This window comes from Populus nigra, chromosome 2 (assembly GCF_951802175.1).
Source record: "Populus nigra chromosome 2, ddPopNigr1.1, whole genome shotgun sequence".
Taxonomy (NCBI): Eukaryota; Viridiplantae; Streptophyta; class Magnoliopsida; order Malpighiales; family Salicaceae; genus Populus; species Populus nigra.
In genome coordinates, this window is record NC_084853.1 from 36,426,495 (window position 1) to 36,440,684 (window position 14,190).

Sequence of the window (14,190 nt, forward strand, 5' to 3'; positions counted from 1 at the left end):
GTTAAAACCTGACATTTTATATCCGAAAAAACATGAAAAAATCTAGAAAAATATCTAGAAACAATCTTTCACCATATGGTAGCAGCCCTATTCCTTTGTTATATTTCCAAGTAGAGTTTCCATAGACTTATAGCTTATGATTAAAATGAGATAAAGAAATTGAGAAAAAAAAAGAAGAAGAAGAAGAAGAATTTGGCTGGGTTGTGGCCCAACTAAGTGTGAGACTTGATTAGGCCTTGGCCCAACTAAGTGTTTAACCTTGGTTGGGCCTTGTGTGGGGTTCGATTGGGACTTAGCCGAAATTAGTCCACCTTTTATTATGAGGATCATATGATTCTTCGTGTGTATACTAACACAAGTATTTCGCCATGAATCTTTTTTGTAGAAGATGCATCGTTATAACATCTGGATCAAGAAACTTTTTATTTTTACTACTTTTACATGGACATCTAATACCCTCTCCACTAATATTTTTCAAATTGGATAGCGCGTAATTAATAAAACTCTAAACTCCATTACAATAATTCATCATCCGCAACCCTTGGGGTGAATCTCTATACATCCTTAAACGATCATCTATTACTTATATCAAATATATATAAAATAATGATGAGAATATGCATTAACTAAATAAATTTATAAAAATATTGATTTAGCTCAAACTTATTTAATTTATTTTAATAGTGCTCTTAATTCATTATCTACATAAATTCAAATGTCTACACATTTACTGAAAAATTCAACTCGGCAATAAAATTAACAAAATATAAAACGGACCCATTAAATAAGCTATTATTTATTTCATCACAAAACACCTAAGTTAAAATTTTGACATAAGTTTTGTCAATTTATAAACAAATACAATTTTACAGAATCTAAAACAAACCCTAACATGTACAAAAAATAAATCCATACAGCAAATTTGTATGAGAAAAAACTATAAAACAACTAAACATCCAAAGAAAATACATATACTACAAAAATATGCAAAACAATTAACATTTTAAAATTGAGTTCAAATAAAACAAAGGGTAGATTTGCTTATTTAAAGCGGAGAGTCCTTAATAAAATATGAATCAGAACATGTATGTTAACAAACTGAGTATTATGGTGATCAAATTTGTTGTTGGAAATTGAATTGTGTTGAGATTGTAGGGGAGGGGGTGAATATTTGTTACAGGAAAAAATACATAATGAAGAAGGAGAAATAAGGGAGGGGGAAGGAGGGTCGATTGTCAGGTCATAAATAAAATTTTACTGATGGCATGACCAACAAAATTATTCTATTAGTAACTCTGTCGATAAAAATATCACATCATCGTACAATTTGCCTTTTTTATATCTCACTATATTACCCTCCTTAATTCCTTCGGTATATACCAAGGAAAGTTTTTTGTCAGCATATTTACTGATGTACTTTACTGTCGGGTTAATTTCATCGGTAATATCGTTTGTAAAAGTTGCACGTTATCATATTGTTTGGTTTTTTTTCACTCCTTATTTTTCCACTGCAATTCTCTCGGTATATACCGAGGGAATTTTTTTTGTTGAAGTTTACCGATGGATACAGGGATAGAAAATTCTATCGGTAAAGGTCATCGCAATATACTAACGGAAAAGTTCCGTTAATGTTTTTGTTTGTATTTGTTAGAGTATAATATAAATCATATCATGAGACCTCACCTAACAGCTTAAGCTGTTGGGTTGAGATTGTTCTTTAACATGGTATCAGAGCCTTAATGATCAAGCGATCACAAGTTCGAATCTCACCATCCTTATTATTTGATAAAAATTAAGCATAAGGTAATGTAGGCCTGTGTAAGTTTCAAGCTCAAAGGGCTGTCACTTGAGGGGGTGTGTTAGAGAATAATATAAATCATATCCTGAGACCTCACCTAACCACTTAAGTTATTGGGTTGAAATCTTAGGATATGATTTATATTATTCTCTAACCGTATTTATTAATTTTCTAATATTGATACTCTTGAAAGGCATTTGATAGGGATAAACAATAGGAAAAACAAAACAAAAATCAAAAGAGCATAGATGCAAAAAAAAAAAAAAAAAAAAAAACCAAGTGAGATGAAAGACAATCAGAAGAAGCAGCTTGTTTAAATTAAAAGAATTAAAAGATAGGTCGTTCAAAGAGCATGAAACTACAGAATCTTTTGTTTAAAAATAGGTTAGACATAAAGTTAATCAATCGATTGTTTTTTTTTTTTTTTTGACAGGCATACGAAGAGGCACAGTGTTCTAGCACAAAAGTAGAAGATGCATGTTCGTAAACCACACAGTACCTCTTCATCCCTATAAATTCTGGTTGATAAACAATGACAAAATTAGCAACAGCCCAGAACAACATCAAAGCAACCGCAACGAATTCATGGGAAATATTTTTAAAAAGAAAAATCAAGAAACAAGAACAGCACAACAAAAGGTGAAACATTCACGTAAAAGAAGTTGTCAAACGCGCAGTCATGTAGAGAAAGAAAACAATTACACAGTGGAAGGAGATGAAAAGGCCAGAATGTACTACAGGAAAGTAAAAATAAAGATAGAAAAAATTGAAACGAGATAGTTGAGTGCAATTCCAGTCTGCTCAAGCTGCAAAATAAAAGCAAACTTGAGCGAATCGAGGTGGCGGAAACTTCCAAAATAAAAGAGCATGGAGACAAAGAAAGAGAGACAAGCTAAAGACGATAACATAGTCCTCAAATGCAATGATTATAAGCTTTGCACAATAGACTTCCATACAAAACCAACTTGGACAGATCATACACGCACAGAAACAGAGACTGAGAGGGAGAAAGCCGAGGACAAATCACAAAGAGTAATAAAAAACGAGGACGGAAGACAATTAAGAGGGTAAAAAAACTATTTAACAAGCCATAAATCCTATAACCATGAACCAAGAGGAAAAGAATGAAACTCCGTTAGCAAATGGTGATGGAACGAGGAATAAAAAACTTGACAAACAACACAAAATGAATGGAAAGCAGAAACAGCAAGCACAAAGCATAGGGTCACAAAAACTAAGAGAAGTGATCATCTGTGTGAAATGTTTGAGGTTAAAGAGAGTGTGGGAAGAAGAAAACTAAGAACAATCTATAACAGAGCAGTATAATAAAAAGCAACTAACACTAAGCACCTCGTAATTCATCCCCTTTCACGGAATCATGTCACTTCCTTTTATAAAGAGTTATGAGGTGATGGATTTAAGAGACCTAAACCTGTACAATCCATGATTTGGTTGGGAAAAAAACCGAAAAGGTATAAAGTTTCAGTAAACGAGAGGAAAAGATGATAAATAAATAAATAAATCCAACGTTAAAATCGTTGTATATTGGTAGCCTTGACACTTTAAAACCATGCCAAATCTAGAACCATGATTAATAGTAGCACCCACTTCAAGTAATTCAACATCACCTAAACTTTATTGAGCATGATTAACAAGATTGCTCTTTAACTTATTTACCTAGATGCCCAACTTCAACATTTTTATCATTGGGGCAGGCATCTAAATGATCATATATGCATTCTAAGCACAAATATATCAATTAATAAAAAGAACAAACCTCGGCCTGAGTTGACATCCACCATCGGATCCTTTACAATTAATCATCGATGTAAATATATATATCAATTCATACTTTTAATATTTATCATTTTAATTATTTTTCTATCTCTCTATAGTTGCAGTTAATTAGAAAACAAGCAATCTAATTAATTCTAACTACTGAACAACTCAAGACAAACGCTAAAAATTTAATCTAGTAGTATCCTTAAGAATTAGAGAGATTGATGAAGCTAAACAACACAAGCACAAGCGGTTGAATTTAATTTAGTTGAACATTCTTTCTAAGATTTACTAATTTCTCACGCAACAAATCATTAATCTTAGTTGCTTTCTAGATTAGAGGGATCAAACAATTATGGATTTGATATCTAACCTAATAATAGATTGAAACAAATAATAAACTAGAAGGTCTCCTAGTAATTATATGAGACAATCATAAAAATAGACACCTAAGAATATTCAATAATCAAAGCATAAATTGAATAATAAAAACAAATTAGATCTCACAGTTTTATTGATTTTGAGACTTCCGTTTTCTTTAACCAAATAAAAATTTAGTCACACAGTACTATCATGAAAACTCGAAGATGAAAAAGAAAATAAAGAAGAGGGAAGAGAGAATCTGATATGATCTCTTTTTTTTTCTCTTTTACACACTTTTTTCCTTTTTAGAAGCCTATAGAGTTTCCTAAAAATACTCTTAATATTATCCTCTAATAATAAGCACTAAATATGAATATTTAATGAAATTGTTAGATGATAAAATAGTCTTAATATAACAAAGAAAGTGATCTCTTCACTTGGAATTCATATACCAAATATGAAAGCTTCTGAAAATAAATCACAACATAATGTATTTGAATGCCAAAAGACATTCCAACACGTTTGTAGTATAGGTGTAGTGATTTTATGCCTAATTTCAAACTCGATGCAGTTAGTATCTCTCAAAACTAAAAACATGAAAGTTGTAGAGCTTTTTCTTAGGGTCTCATAGAATGTTTAATAATCTCAATCAGAGCTTGTATAAGAGAGTTATGCCTAGATTACAAAACTGTGTCAAAACTGTCCAAAATTACCAAATTAACTTCATTTCGCCTTTAACGCCTCTATTTGCATCCTAAATCAAAATATAAAAATAATGAGATCATTTAGGCATCAAATAAGTATAAAAAACTAAACATTATAGGATAAAAATATGACATTTTGTATTCTCATCAAATTCCCCCACACTTAACTTTTGCTCATTTTCAGGCAAAGTTCAAATTCACTTTCAAAAATAAAAACACCATGGTTGCAATGCTATCAATAAAGAGTAATTAAGCTCTTCAAAAATCATAAAATATCATGAATAAACATTCTTAAACAACTTACAATTATTAATAAGCATTTTTACTTGAAGATGGAGTAAACTAGATACATAAACCCTTACATAAATAAACACTCGACTCTCATATATTTGTAAGGTATATATTTCACTTAAATTCATTACAATGGAAATGATCCACCATAGGCTTGCATATCTTCTTGTTATCCACCACTAGGATCATATGCATAACATAAATCATAAGGACTTTTTTAAGGTTGTATCGGGGCTTAGGATCAAGACGAGAAACATTTGGGAATGTAGCTCAAAAGCCATCTAAACTAGTGGAGCAATAATAAATCAACTCAAGCTCAAATATATAAGACATGTAGAACCAATCACTTCATTTAACAACTTCTTCAACTTGACTTTAAAGCATTTAAAACATATAAAGCTCCTATATTGAAAAAAGATCGTTAAAAATTGACATTTTTTGTTTCCTTTCACCTTTGTGCGTATCATATATGAACAAATCCTTTTCTTGGACTTTTAAGAGAAATTATAAATATGGATAGTTTATAACATTAAAAGCAATTTTCTTTATCACTTTTTTTTTTTCTTTCTTTGTTTTTTTACTCAATACATCACAACATAACTCACAAATTGAGAATGAAAAAATGTTTCATAGACATAGTCATACCACCAATCCAGACACCCCCCACATTTATTTCTTGCACACCCATACATATCATAATAATAATAATAATAAACAATGCTTTACAAGCTTTTACGTCTTGGGTAAAGGTATTGTTTTTCGGGTTTAAAGCTTATAACATGAGTTTACAATAAATGAAATAAAGCTCGAAGGGGTTCAACAAAGGGGAAAATTATTTGCAAGGTAGGTTATTTGACATATATAGCTTATAACAAAGAGGGCCTTAATCAAGTTAATGCTTGCATGTGTTAATGTGATCACGAAGAGAATTAAAGCAAGTTGTAGAGAAACATATCCACAGAAGAATATCTCATATTAAAGAAAAAAATGAGACTAGAATAGATGTGTCACTCTAAATGCTCAAAATCTTATTGGCTTTTGGTTTACCAAATTTAGTCATTACCATCCTCAAGAAAAATAACTAAACTAATTAATTCTAAGTTAAAACATTATTTATTCAATCATGTTATGAATTTTTCAAGCTTAATTGAATCTTGCTCATGTCATACACATCCAAAAATTGTTGAAAACCACAAGAACAAAAATCAAAACTCGTTTTCTTTAAAAAAAACAATAAAAAAAATAATTAAAACATAACCTAAATCCTCCCCCCACACTTAAAATCTACATCATCCCCAATGTAAAGAGAAATGCAAATAAAAGGCAAAAATAACCAAAATATAAATGCAAAATTAAGAAGGAAAACAAACTCCTTTTTGGGTTACCTTTCAAGCACCATCTTTGTTTATTGTCGTTGGCTTGACTCAATACGTCCTTCTTAAATCAGTATAAATCATATCCTCAAGGTCTAATTTTCTCATATTCTCTACATGGAATCCTTCATAGAAATTTTTAAGTTTATGGTCACATTCTCTACATGGAATCTTTCTAGCCCTATCTCTTCCTGAGCACGCCTTTGAGCTCTCACTTCTAATGTTTTTGAAAGGATTAATCGATCTGGTAAATCCATAATATCTCATTTTTTTTCTTTACAAGGTTGTTATTTAAAGCCTCTTATGAGACATTTTTATCGTAAGCATTGTAAAAAAAGGGCAACTATCATAATCTATTTTTAGGTTTTTCCTCCAAAATTTACCTTTTTCCTTCTAATAAAAAAACAAAAAACAAAATAATAATAATAATAATAATAATAATAATAATAATAATAATAATAAATGGAAACTTGATAAAAACAGGCTAAAAAACATTTCAAATGTATAAAAGAATCAAGCTAGAGTTTTGGACAAAATTAGGAGCCTAATCATACCTTATTATATACCTAAGAATGAAGAAATAATGCAGATTCAAGGTCAGATTAAATAATTATTGAACGGATCTGTATGAAAATTAAGTTCAGGGACTTAATTGAATTTTTAATAGACCAATTCGATTCAATCATGAGCCAAATTAAAATTTTCATTATGTTTAAGGATTAATTTGGGTCAAATTAAAAGATTTAATTAGGTGTAAGGACTTGATTGTACTTTTAAAGGGTCAAATTAATTTTATTAGAGAATTAATTGGTGAAAAATTAAGTTTGGAAGCCCAATTTGAGCTTAATAGAGAATTTTAAAATTTTAAAAGATCAAACTTAATTTTTACAAAGTCAATTGATTGAATTCGAAGATAAAATAACAAAAAAAATTGAAGTTTAATGTTGCTTAAGGGTTAAATTGAAAAAATTCACAACCAAGAATCCTTTTTAAAAAGGCGTTAAACTTTGAAGACTCAATTTGGTTGAAAACATGGTGAAATTGAAGCAAATTGAAAGTTAAATTGTCAATTGATGATCAATTTGCATAAATCCAAAACTAATGATCAAAATAAAAAGGTGTTGAACTTTAGGGTTGATATTTGAGTTTAGCAATGATAAAATCGCTTTAAATTAAAAGTTTGAAGTCAATTAGGGATATAATTAAAAAATCAAAAGACAAGGGACTAGATTGAATTTTAGTCAAATCTCTAATCAAAACCCTAAAGATATCAAAACGACGTTGTTTTATTTAAATAAAACAGTACGTTTTATTCAAATAAAATAGTGCATTTTAAGCAAACAGTTTGTATTGGTACAAAACGACGTCGTTTTGACCAACAAAAAAAAGGGGCACCAAACGACTTTGTTGTCTAACTATTGTTCATCATCTTTAACCTTTTGTACCTAAAAGACTGCTCGGATGGCTACTTTTCAAGGGCATTTAATGCCTAATCTCTCCACCAAACAGGACAAATAAGTTACCACTCTAATGGCCTAACACTATACTACACCCCAATGTAATTCTTGTTGATTGGTCACCTTGTAGCCATCGTGGTGCCACTCCAAAGAGGCTAACCCGATCAATCTTTTACAGCCAAATTTCACAGCTTATGATGATGAATTTTAGCCAACCATTATGATGCTTCCTCTTTGAATCAAGGGCCAAAATTTACTCATAATAAAGACCAAATGTTCATATTTCATCCCCTATAAATAAGGGTGAACTTCGTGCTTTAGAAACGGAGAAATCCGAAAAGAAAAAGGCCAAAAAATAACTTTTTTAGCTGTCTAACCAACCACTTTTCTTCTTTTCCAAACCAACTACAGGAGCACCCATTCCAACCATCACCACAACATTTTCCTTCTCTCCAGTGTGAGAACCAACCTCTTTTCATCAACTTCAACTTCTCCTTCTTCCAGTAATGCTAACCTCTTCAAACAAGCCCCTCCAACTGCTAGCTTTTCCATCAGCGTTTCCATCATCCTCACGTCGGACCTTTCAGCAACAGCAGCCAAACACCTGCACTCCAGGTAACCTTCTTCTCTTTTCCCTCCTTCCCCGTAAACCTTTTCCCTTCTCTGGAACCTACATATAGAATGTGAATTCATGTTATGCAGCAAGAATATAATTAATATGGTCACTGGGTTAGGCCAATGACTATGTAATTTGAGGTCTGGACCCATTTCAACCCAGCCGTATAGGCTAAGATGAGTCTAGCCCATTTTTTTTTTAAAAAAAGAAAAGAAATTGTAGGACCTTCAGTCGACCCAACTAAATTGGGCTAGGCTTGGGTCTCGGGCCCAACCAGCCCATTCCCTAGACTCAGGGTGTGTTTGCCTGACACACCTTAATATTTTCCCTTAGTTTTTAATTTGTTTATATTATAATGTTTAGCCACACAAACCTAATAAAAAGCCAAAAAAATCTAATAAATTTCACGAACCATTTTGAATCATTTATGAGTTCTTCACGTGTTTCTTCAACAATTTTGTCTAATATCGGGTCATGGACTTATACTATAAGATACGAACCTGATATTAAAAATATTTTATTTTTCTCCAAAATTTCAAAATATATAAAAAAAATCAATCATTTCAAAAAACAATATTTTGTTTTTGTGTATACGGCCGAATCCTAAAGGTTTTTCATGCATATTTTCTAAAAAAATAATAAAATTGCATTTTTATCATGTTTTAAAATACAAAATAAATATTGTAAACAATTTATGATTATCTATTAGAGTTTGGTCAAAATACCAAAAATTCCGCAACAAGTATTAGTTTATTATCCGAAGTGTTAGGATTTAGATGTAGACCTTAATATTTGGGAGATACAAAATTACATTGTGAAGTATACCCTCATGTATTAAAGAAACAAAATAAAAAATAAATACGATGATAAATCTAGGCTTTGAAACTGTAAGGATTTAGTCCAATAAGGTATAGATTTCGTCACAAAGAGAGATCTGCCTTGAATCTTAGATGAGACTGACGGATAGAAACTTGACCTATAAAAACAATCAATCAATAGCAATACAGTTTATTTTAGATATGGTGTATTATGGATAATGTATTTTTTCCCTGCACAACTGGTTCTCTTACCCAAACTCTCGTAAACCATTAGGTTTCGTAGTAATTATAGTACTAGGTGACAACTCTTAAACTTTATAGCCATATTGGGAAATTCTAGATAACAAAAAAAAAAAGTTTTATTTGTTATTTTTAAGATATTTTTTTATATAAAATGTTATTTATGAGGTTAAAAGAATTATTTTGATAGTAAAAACGGCAGAGTTTCAATGGTAAATAACGATACAGTGATAAAAGAGATATTAATGTTTTACTGTCTTCTATCCAAAGCATCTGTCCGTTGTTGATACCAGGTGCTCAGCGTATTAGGATTTTGACCAGGAACATCATATTCAAGTGTCAGCACTGTGGTGTTGCGTTTCTTAAACCTCTCCTGTCATTAGCCAGAGGTGTGGGCCTTGCTGAGAGTTAAAAGATAATGCAAGATTTGTATCGCTAGTGGTACAAGTGGCATACTCGTATGATTTATTGTTATAGCTGTTATGTTTTAAAATATATTTTATTTAAAAATATAATAAAATAATATTTTTTATTTTTAAAAATTTATTTTTGACAACAACACATCATCAAGATAATTTAAAAAATATAAAAACATTTAATTTTAAATCGTTATTTAGACTACATTCTCCAACACCATCACAGAGTTGTTTAGAATCTCATTTCTCTTTATTTTAAATTTTTTTAAATTAAATTTTTATATTTTTAAATCGATAATAATTTTTAAAAAATAAAAAAATTATTTTAATATATTTAAAAAAAAAACATTTAAAAAAGAAATGTAATCCCAAATATGCCCCTGAGCTTTCTTTGTTCAGTAGTCATCAAGTACCTTCAAAAAATATCTACAACGTCTCCCAGCACGTAAAGACAAAATGATTCCGATAGCGAAAGGACGCAAGGGCATCGACAGTCAATGAATCGAGAGAGAGGGAGGGAGGGGCAGTTTAGGGTATATCACATCAAATCAAATAATGATGATAAATACAGGAAAAGTGCAGGCCTTTTTGGTGGGGTTGAATCTTACATGTCTTTTCTAGTTGCCCAAATGGCTGGCGTACAAATGCCTTATCTGAATAAATAGTTCCTTGGCCTTTACTTGGAGCATCTCCAGGATATTTTGAAGTCCCAAAATGTTTTTTTATTTTTTTATTTTTTTTGCTTCAGTAGAAAATAATTATTTCAAGAGCCACTTGTACGAGAAGGAAGCATTTTATTTTTATTCATATTATATATATATATATATATAGTTGTATTTAATTTGTTTATTTTTTTTATTAACATACTTTATTGGTTTTGATCTTTTTAAAGGATATGTAGGAATAGCTTTGATGGGGATAAGAGACATCTTGACTATCCTTATTCTTGTTGGAGCTACTAATTAAAAAGAAAAAAAAAAGCTAAAATGATTTTTTTTTTTGTTTTGACTTTAGCTTCTCTTTTATCTCTTGCGTTGAGATGCCCTTACAATGATTATGGACCAATAACTACTAGGTTGTTTCTTGTTTTATCATTGTGTGGTTTGGAATAAAAATTTCTTAGATATAAAAAATAATCTCAATGGTAGAAATTTTTTTGATATTATTATTAAACTTGATATAATAGGTTAAATTTGAAAATTTTCAATCCAATTTTTTATTTAGCCTCAGTTTTAAGTTAAATTATATAGGAGTTGTTTCAACATAATTTTATCAACTCAGCAAGTCCAAAAACAAATCAAGGGAAAAAAAGTAGGTTAGTCTAATAATAGTTAACCCACTAAACTCGTGATCCGAGTTATAAACTCTATTAGGTTGAATTAATTTTTTATTTTATTTTATAAAAAAAATATAAAAACTCATTTGCGATCAATTTAACATTGAATAATAAAATTTAATAACACACTAACATTAAATAACGAATTTAAAAAAAACATAAAAAAATAAAGGATCAATAAAAAAAAAAGCTCACATGGATGAATCTGAGTGTCCAATACAGTTGGCCTATTACAAAACAATCCATGTATATGGGCCAATAATTTTTTTTCTTTTCATAAGTTCTTTTTTTTTTGTTTAATTCAAACACCATAAAGATGGGCAAGAAGATTGACGAAGATGATTTTTTTATCCACATTCTATTTTTTCAACCAATTCTTACCCGAAAGTGCCACAAAAACATTCTAAAAATCTAAATAAATCTAGCAATAGGTTGAAAAATCAAAAGTCAACCTCAAGTTATACAACTTTTCGAGTTCAAATCTATCATTTTAGACAAGGTAAAGGTTAAAGAACACCACAATAAAAATTCTCTCTTGAATGAAGTCATTTGACAACAAGATTAAGTTTTTTTATGGCTGAAATCAATGTTAACCAACTTTTTTTTTCCTTGTTATTTTTAAAAGGGTTTCTCTCTCATCTCTCTAACTCAATGATTGAAAAAATTTAGAAAATAAACATTTGGACTAAAATAAAAAATTATTGCTAATATGTGGTTAATCATATATTTTCTCTATATTTTACATGTTAGTTCTTTGTCTTTAAATTTTTTTATTTTTATTGTAATTGTAAGCCTAATTTCTTTTGGTTAGGTTATAGAAAGATATGATTGAAATGAACAAAAATTGAAAAAGAAAAAAAAATAAAATAGTTCATTGTTATATGATTAATGAAACTAATCCTATATTTTTAGTTGCTTTGTTAATAACCGCCTCAAAGTAGGTTTTTAAGTTAATTTTCAATGTAAGACTAAAAAGTATTTGTATTAAATTTACTATCATTTTCATTTTATACATTTTCTTTTATTTATTTTGGAATCTTACACTAATTGCTACTAAGTATATATGATTTTCAATCTTATAAATGTATAATACAAATACAACTAATTTATCTTAAATTTATCATAAAAAATAATTCACAATAATCTCTTGGAAATATTATGAAATTATGAAACCATCCAGAAGATTTATTTCTAGTTAAAAACCAGTTAAAGTAAACAATTTTAAAAAATAAGACAATATTAATTAAAAATCCAATAAAAAAAACTAATGAAAAAAAACTAAGCGCTACTAGTTCTAAAAAGTCAACTCATATACTTATTCCAAAAGAAAAAAGTTCAAGTTACGCACTTTTTCCAAAAAAAGAAAAGGCCTGTGAGTATTTTTTTTAAATAGAAAAAATAAATCAAACGACACATTGTCCATCTACGCAACATAATTTTTAAAGATCAAATTAAAAAATAAAGATTAATGACGAAAACAAAAGGCTACTTATTAGTGATGTTTCCATGCCTTTTAATTGCTTTCTAGAAGGCTATTCCTATTATGAGCATGTTTGGTAGTGTGGTTGCAGGTGCTTTTCAAATAACTTTCCGTGCCAAAATACATGTTAATGATGTTTTTTTATTTTTTAAAAATCATTTTTGACATCAGCAAATCAAAACGATCCAAAACATATAAACCATATTAAATTTTACCAAAAAAAAATCAAATCGCGTTCTCAAACTAGCCCTATATAGTTGGGTTTGCCAATCACATTTTCGTTTAGCATTGAAATCTTATGAAAGATTCCATATAAATATTTTTATGTAGATATATTAATAAAAATATAAATGACTTGTTTAAAACTTCATCGAAAAAGATATTTAGTGTTGACGTGAAAGGCAGTCCAAAAAGAGATTTAGTATTGCTAAGTTTTAAAAAAATAATACTTTTTGTAAATCGTCAATGAAAATGAAAATATGTGCATGTGTTAAGTGATCTTTTGACCTATATGATTTGTTAAATATATATATATATATATATATATATATATATATATATATATATATATATATTTGTACGAGAAAATAAAAGCTAAGGAAGGACCACTGAGGTCAAATTTCATATATGATTTTACTTTAATCTCTTTTTTTAGTTTATAAATAAAAACAAAAAGATAGTGTTTTTTTTTAGCTTGTTTGAGAGTGTAGTTGCAATCATTTTTTAAAATATTTTTTACTCAAAAATATATCATAATAATGCTTTTTTATTTTTTAAAAATTATTTTTTATTTCAGTGTATCAAAATAATTTAAAAACACCAAAAAATATTAATTTAAAGTAAAGAAAAAAATAAAAAAAAATAAATTTTTTTCAAAAACGTTTTTGAAACGCAAAAATAAACAGGGTCTACTTGTGAGTAATAACCAGATCTCATGCAGTTGCTTTCCTGAAATCCTATATGTTTTTATATTTTAAAAGTATTTTCAAGAAAAAAATTAAATTTTTATTATTTTTTTCTTTAAATTAATATTTTTTGGCATTTTCAAATTATTTTGAATTGTTAATGCTAAAAATAATTTTTTATAAAGAAAAAAATATTATTTTAATATATTTTTAAATAAAAAATACTTTAAAAAATAAACGTTTATATTTTAAAATAACATTTAAATAAAACAAAATATACAAAAGCAAATCAGATCAACGAAAGAACACGTGTAGAGTAGGTAGCAGCCCCCGCCTCCACATTCTCGATTTTTTGGCACAAAATTTTATATGAATTTTATTTCTGGAAACCTTATGGTATTCTACAAAGGTGTCCGTGGTAGCTAATTTTTTTAAAATATAAAATTGTTCTCAAGTTTTAGAAATTTTTTTATAACGATAATTTATTTTATTAATATATCTCTTATTTATTTTAATTAACATAATATTTTTAATTAAAAGTATTATTTTTATAAAAAAAATTATAATTGAAAGCAAGTTAAAATAATAAAATAATAAGTTCATATTTGTATGAT